The 8046-nt window shown below is 36.5% G+C and overlaps 1 pseudogene; it reads right to left on the bottom strand.

Moving 5' to 3' along the window:
- Positions 1 to 5158: 5158 nt before the first annotated feature.
- LOC134913422 (5S ribosomal RNA) lies at positions 5159 to 5278 on the bottom strand (annotated as a pseudogene).
- Positions 5279 to 8046: the final 2768 nt, after the last annotated feature.

Below are 8046 nucleotides of genomic sequence, written 5' to 3'. Positions count from 1 at the left end.
TTTAACAGTGTTATTCTATTAAATAAGATATTTGAATATATCTGTCAGCATCTTAAATTCACTATCCAGCCATCTTTGATTCACTGGGCAGTGCCACCCTTATGACACAACCACACCTATCCACACTAAGGGGGTAATTCCAAGTTGATCGCAGCAGGAAATTTTTTAGCAGTTGGGCAAAACCATATGCACTGCAGGGGGAGGCAGATATAACATTTGCAGAGAGAGTTAGATTTGGGTGGGTTATTTTGTTTCTGTGCAGGGTAAATACTGGCTGCTTTATTTTTACACTGCAATTTAGATTGCAGATTGTACTCACCACACCCAAATCTATCTCTCTCTGCACATGTTATATCTGCCTCCCTTGCAGTGCACATGGTTTTGCCCAACTGCTAAAATATTTCCTGTTGCGATCAACTTGGAATTACCCCCTAAGTAATTTAGGTTTCACTGAGGAAGCCTAGTGTTATTTGAGGCCTGCTTATGGTCAGAGAGGCGCCTGATCAAAATGCCCCCCCCCCCCACACACACACCTTTGCCTTTGCTCCAAAAATGCAGTTTGCATGGTGATTTTGGGGTGCAAAATTGGCAGTGACTGCTATATCACTGCCAGTGGCCAAGCAAGAAGGAGGAAATAAAACAGATTTCCTCTGTAATCACCAGGGGATTGAGCCGAAAAGCGCTCTCATTGCTGATTTGATCAGATCAGGAAAATCCCAACTGGCTATAGTCGCATCCCATATGACCACGCTAGTTAAGTGGCTGAAGCTTACATATAGATAATGAATAAACATCTACACAATTTAGATTCCAAAAAAGCTCTGTGGTATGAAAAACATTTCTACATAATGGCTTGCTTAATTCCTCGTTTCAATTTATTTCAATATACTGTAGTATAAGGTTCTCATATTTCTGTTTAGTTTTTTTTCTAATTTGGGATGTGCCAGATGCAATGCATGCCTTAACTAAGCTAAACTTGTTTGCCATCTTTTGTCTACATAACTGTCATCACATGTTATTCCTTGTGATAAAATGCAAATTCAAAATGATGTTTTAATTGGGCAATTGTGACTTTGCTTTGCACTGTATTTCATTGTATAATACTTGACTTTCATAAATAACCTCTGTTACGTTTTATTTTTTACTTCCAATGTTTTCAGTACAATTTTAAAATGAGTTTAAAGTTAAATTAGGTTTGACTTTTAGGGGAAATCTGTGAAAAAAAATCTATTTTATTTGAAGTATATTTTATTAGTAAATTAAGTGTCATATGTCAGTCCAGAATATTTTCTATTGCCAGCCTGTTCTGAAATGTCAGTGTTTAAAGGTGCCTTCCACTTGGCATTAACTGCCAAAAGTTGATATGACAAAATTATGTTTTGGGACTTTTGATAACAAATGTCAACAAAATCACAATGAAATATTTAAAGTTTCCATTAAGCAAATTTAAACTCATATGATATTTAAATAATAAAACACAAAATAAGATGAAATTGAACTACATTTTTCACTTCACAAAGAAATGCAATATTTTCTATTTTTGTAATCACAACCTATACTTACTAGAATGCAGCAATTTCTCTCCTGTTGATGAAAAATAAAAAGATGTGTGAGTCAAAGTAAAATGTGCAGTTTTAATATTGAATTTTGAAAAAATTAGCTACAAATTCTATTGTTGTGCTCAATTATTTAACATAAGCTATGACTGATGGAAAATGTTTAAAAAAAGACTTATTTACTGTACAGTACATTATAATCAATAAAGCAATTGTTAATTTAATTGATATTACCATAGCAGAATCCTAACTAATATCTATAACATTGTATGATTTTTTAATGATTTATTTGATAACAAAGTAAATAAAAGTTGTAGACTAAGGAAAATAAGTTTGGAGCTGCCTTTTTCAGCTACCACATAACTTTTTTTAAGACAAACTTTATTGAGTAAATAACAATGAACAACAGGGACAATATAAGCAAAATCTCTATAACAAATAATAGCTAACATACACATGCAAAAACAAGCTAACTCGTGATCCATTTTTAATACATAACAATGTTAGTAAGAAAATTCCAGCATACACAACAGTGATATACTGTAGGTCATAGAAGAAAAAGAAAAAGAGGAAAAAAGGAGAAAGGTGCTAGAATAGGAACATAAGTAAATGCATGTAGTTAGCTGCTACAGTTCAAAATTTTCATCTTTTGTGATATCATTTAAAAAGAGAAAACCTCCCTCGGATCAGCTTTGTGAAGCATCAGGATAATGGGAGATGGACTAGGCGCCAATTTGAATTTCCTGCAGGTGTAATCTCATATAGATGAGTAAGAAACTAAATGGTGAGAGCACCGATCTCTGGGATGACATGGCTTTGAGAGCCAGAGAATGGTTGAAACTGTGGATAGCCTAATTCCGTCAGCTTCAGTAGTAACCCAAACATTGTGAACACCAAGGTTACAACACTGTACACAATGTGCCAGTTGTGCAGCTAAATAAAACAATTTTAAAGTATGGAATACCCATCCCACAACAAAGTGTAGGATGTTAAAGGAATTTTAAGAGTACCCTAAGGTGTATATTCTCCCATATGAAACATGAGGTATGGAACCATAAAATTTAAAGACTTAGGAGGGAAGAAATATCACAAGGGTCTGGAACAGGGGATCCATTTAATTTGCCAGCTGTCAGGATCCTGGCAGTCAGGATACCGACACCAGAATCCTGAAAGCCAGCAATGCCGCCAGCCAAAATACCAGCACCACAGGACTATTCCCACTCAGGGGTGTCCACGACACCCATAGAGTGGGAATAGATCCTGTGGAGAGCATAGTGAAGCAACATGTTGAGTACCGCGAGCCTGCAAGGGGACTCTTTGTGCTTGCCCCACTGCCAGCATAGTAGCAGCTGGGATGTCTCTGTCGGTGTATTGACAGCCGGCATCCCGGCCACTAGTAATTCATACTGAATCCCTGGAAAAGATAGAGGAGACAAGGGAGTACACTCATTTTTACTGAATTCACTCTGCCAATCCATGAAATAAAGTAATTAGACCAAGATTCCATTTGCTCTAAAATACTGGGGTAATTAGTCTTAAAGTTGGTGGTTATGATGAATTAGGAAAATACCTACTGTGAGTACTTGAGTTACTGCTTTTTCCACTTGAATTGGAGAGATACTGTAACTCCAGGGAAAGTTTAGTTGACACAGGAATACAGAAATCAAGTACACCTGTTTTACTAGTGTTGATTTTATAGCTTGAATAGTCATAGTACAGATCAATCTCGGAGATGAGAGGTTGCAGATAATGAGTAGGGTTACTAAGAGAAATCAGGACAACATCTGGGTTCAATGTGATATTATGCTCTGAAGGACAAACCTCTACACTGGAAATGCCAGAATTGCTGTGAATACTCACTGCCAGGGGTTCCATGACTAAGGTAAATAGTAGGGGAGCATAACTTTTTTGTATGCAGCAATAAGCATATTAAACAGAATGTTTTGTTAATCAACTTTCACTGCCATTTTTTCAGCAGTGTTAAGTTCCTGCAAATCAATCTGCAAGTTGCACTTCTGCTCCACCATTCCATGCACTGTATTTGTGAATTCACACAATTTCAGCTTGCAAAATAAATAGTTTTTTTTTAAAATGTCCTATAGCTTATTAAATTACATATCAATCAACCTGTCAAGAGTTTGAATGCTTTGACCAGGTACTTTTAGCTTAAAAAAGGTAAACATTCATCATTCATAAGGTGTCTCATTTTGAACTTAATGGTGTAAACAATAGAACATTGTAGTTTAACACAGAAGTTTAATATGTTTTTTTGGAAAGTTATCCAATGTCACAATTTAAAGACTAGGTAAGGAAGAAAAATAGCAAATATCCATTTGAAAACCTTGTGAATAAACATTAAAAACATACTCAACTAGCCTTGTTTACACTATTTTTGTCTTGTCAGACTTATGTACTTTGATAAAAAAAAATACTTTGTCAGAATTATGTAATCTCCTCTAGTGCCACACAAAAGAAACTCCCAGCTGCTGACTCATGTACAACTTGTTTTCTTTATGAGCTTCATTGGCAGCTACATATTGACTGGATGAGCTAAATTTGTTTTTGTGGAAAAAATGCAAACTAAAAAGACAAAGAGGTATATTAAGAGAACAATTAATATTGTAAATAATGTATTGTAATATTTCTGTTGTCACAGTGAAGTGATCTCCATGATAAGTTGCAATATGACTTGAATTCTCAGCTTTTACATTTCTGAGTCAAGGGATAATAAGAGTACTACTACTCTGTGCTTGGCTTTTAAGGAATTCAACAAAGTACTAGCATTAGTAAATAAGCTACTAAACTTTGATTCAAAGGATAACACTGATTAAAGCCACTATGGGGGTATTCAGTTAGCTTTGATCATTTCGGAGCTGTTGAATTTGACTCTATGGGTATTCAATTGCTGGCCATTTTCGCCCATTTTTAAGGTAATTTCGCAAATGCCTTTTCACCTTTTTGTTTTAAGTGAAAAGGCATTGGTGAGAAATGCCTCAAAATCAGCAAAAAAGCCTGTGTTTTTGCTGGTGCATCTGCGAAAACACATGGATCCATCTAATGTTTCACCTAGGCAAAAAAAGGTAAATTTATTGCATACGGTGAATCCCCATTTGCCCTAAAAATAGCAAAAAGCTCAGTTTTTCACATAAGGCAAAAAAACTGAGCTAATTCAATACCCAAGAGACAGAAGAACAGTAGACTCTTGTTGGGGAGCACTCAGTTTCAGACATGCAGAGATTTGTTATAAATATCTGTTAAGATCATAATTTTTATTAGTTTCAGGTTAATAATATGGAGTTCAGGTTTTGCCAATACATGCGAAATTATAAAAAAATATATTAAACATGATAAATAGCCTTGGCTATGATAAATATACAGCCGGATTCCTGGTGTAGTAATTCATGTAATTCTGAGGTATACTCAATAAAGTGGTATCTTTGTGTTACAAAAAAGTTCTTATGGCCATCATTTGATCTGCATAAGCAACTTTAAAGAAAGCTTATTGCAGAGGATTGAATCATAGGTCATGTGTCCAATTGACGGTGTCCTGTTTTTATATACTGCTTCCTGTTAGCAAGCGAGTGGATCAAGTAAGCAGCCATAAATTGCAGTACCTGGGTGTTCCAAGGTGGTCTCCCATCCGAGTACTGGCCCGGCCCTCCACTTCTTGGCTTCCAAGATCAGATGAGATTGGGCATCTCCAGTGGGGTATGACCGCAAATTGCTGCGCTTTGACCTCTCGTCTAAATAGACAGTGGTAACAAGCCTTAATATTTATCAAAAAAGTGGGAGGAGTATATACTATTACTCAGTTTAAGCAGTAACTGCTTCCACTTATGAAATAGTCTGTGCAATGATCACAGCCTGATAAATATTTTCACATGTGTATTGATAATCACAGGTGAGAGTGCAGGGAGTAGTAATAGATTTCCTGCTTTAGAAGTAACACAGTACAGTGATTTTGGTCTCTAGGATTGAGACCATAAATATACCACAAAAATATGATAAATCATAATATTGCCATATATCTGGAATTTAAAACATTCCTCCAGAGATACCAATTCCTGTGTCATCAGATTAGTTTAATGCACCTGTATCTGCAGTAATGTGATCTTTCAATCAGTGCTAAGAATAGCAAGTTCCTATATGGAAAGGTAAAACTCATAAACATGGGCTAATATGCCACAATATAGCTCATATACTGTTATAGCTGAGAATTAAATCACAAACTGAAATTTAATTACCATTAGCACCTAGAATTCAATGCCATACACAATATAATCTCTCATTCAGTGCTAGAAATAGCAATTCATGTATGAACTAAGAAACTGAAAACATAGATTTATTAAGCCACAGTATAGCCCATATACCGTTAGGCCATAGGGTTCAGTGCCACACACAGTAATTGTGGCTGAAATTTGACATAATCTTTTATCTGGTGCTAAAAAATAGCAATTCATATAAAGAGAGAACAATCATAAGCAGCAATTCATATGTCACTCAGTATATAACTAAAGTTAATGTAGTCTCTCATTTTCTACTGAAAATAGCAATTACACATGTAAGGCAAGAAGAGTATCATAAACAGCAATTAATATACCACAGTGTAGTTTAAATACAATTGTAGCTGAAAAGTTAATTCGCTACACACAGTGGTTATAGCTGAAATAGATACAATTTCCTATTCAGTGCTCAGTATAATGATACATGTGTTGAATGAAACAATTCATATGTAGCAGTTCAGATGCCATGAAAGAATTCACAGATAACTTGCTGAAAAAGTTACAGGTTTTCATTCAGTGCTCCAGAATAGCAATTCCTATGACAGAACACACGAGAAACTCATCTATAGTCACTCATAACTTCCTCCAATAGATATGCAGAGATACAACCAGTATTTGGACATGAGCAGATAAAAGTGTATATGCACATTAATGATAAAGGATAGGGTATCTTTGATAATTAGTGATATACTTCTTTACGAAAAGTGTGAGTGTAAATCTGTGAATAATCACTTTAACATGTGTGTCTCTTATTATATGAGAGACAGCTCCAAGGAAAAATAGCCACGCTATATATGATGGTCTGTTTCAGAGAGACACACAATGGCCCTCATTCCGAGTTGTTCACTCGGTAATTTTCTTTGCATCGCAGCGATTTTCCGCTAATTGCGCATGCGCAATGTTCGCACTGCGACTGCGCCAAGTAAATTTGCTAAGAAGTTTGGTATTTTACTCATGGCATTATGAGGTTTTTTTCTTCGTTCTGGTGATTGTAGTGTGATTGACAGGAAGTGGGTGTTTCTGGGCGGAAACTGGCCGTTTTATGGGTGTGTGTGAAAAAACGCTGCCGTTTCTGGGAAAAACATGGGAGTGTCTGGAGAAACGGGGGAGTGTCTGGGCGAACGCTGGGTGTGTTTGTGACGTCAAACCAGGAACGAAACTGACTGAATTGATCGCAGTGGCAGAGTAAGTATCGAGCTACTCAGAAACTGCAAAGAAGTTTATATTCGCAATTATGCGAATCTTTCGTTCGCAATTTTTCTAAGCTAAGATTCACTCCCAGTAGGCGGCGGCTTAGCGTGTGCAATGCTGCTAAAAGCAGCTTGCGAGCGAACAACTCGGAATGAGGGGCAATGTGTAGATAAAAAATTGAATTATCTATTATGCATACAATACCAATAGTCCTGCTGTCTGCTCAGTGTGGCCAGAGTGCGCTATTCCCAGCGGGGTGACGCTCGTGGTGCATAGTAAGCACACTGGTGTTACCTCTGTGCTGGGAAGTTAAGTGCTCTGGCCGTAGCGTCCGGGCTGTATGAATGCAGATGTCCGGAGAGGAGCTCCGGAGCCGTAGGCTAGTGACTGTAGGATGGCTCTCAGTGTTCACTTTCCCAGAATCAATGGCTAACTCCGGTCACGTGTGCGCATCATGTTATTGGATTATCCCTTCCCTGACGTACGTTTCGCAGTGGTAGCTTGATCACAGGGTGATGTTGAGACCTGATCCCTGATTAGCTTTTTATACAAGAGGTACTTATCTAATTGATTGATAAGTGATAATGGACAAATTGTGAACCTTGGTGTTAATTCCCCTTCTGATAGGTTAGTGAGTTCTGAGTATAACCATTGGGTCTAATTATTGGATCATGTTGATCTCAATTCTGAATTCATTAGATTAGGAGGCTTAGAATAATTGTATATATTTGAAAATATTAAAGATAAAAAAGGAGGGGTAATAAAATTAAATATTAACCCACTTAATAAATGGATTATGTGATATCCTAAAATAGAAAATTATTTTGTCACAGTGAGATGCCATATAGAATATAATAAAAAGCTATTAAGCTAACACGTGATTACCATTAATATGGCATAAAAATATGCAGCGGGAAGGGAAGACAAAATGGGATAAATAGGGAATGTGAAGTGAAGACAGAATAATTAATGGAAAGGGTATGTGACACATGAGAATAATGAATAAGTGCAAGTGA

Source organism: Pseudophryne corroboree, chromosome 4, assembly GCF_028390025.1.
Source record: "Pseudophryne corroboree isolate aPseCor3 chromosome 4, aPseCor3.hap2, whole genome shotgun sequence".
Classification (NCBI taxonomy): Eukaryota; Metazoa; Chordata; class Amphibia; order Anura; family Myobatrachidae; genus Pseudophryne; species Pseudophryne corroboree.
The sequence above is the reverse complement of the archived record's forward strand: the minus strand, read 5'-3'. Positions and strand labels throughout refer to the sequence as shown.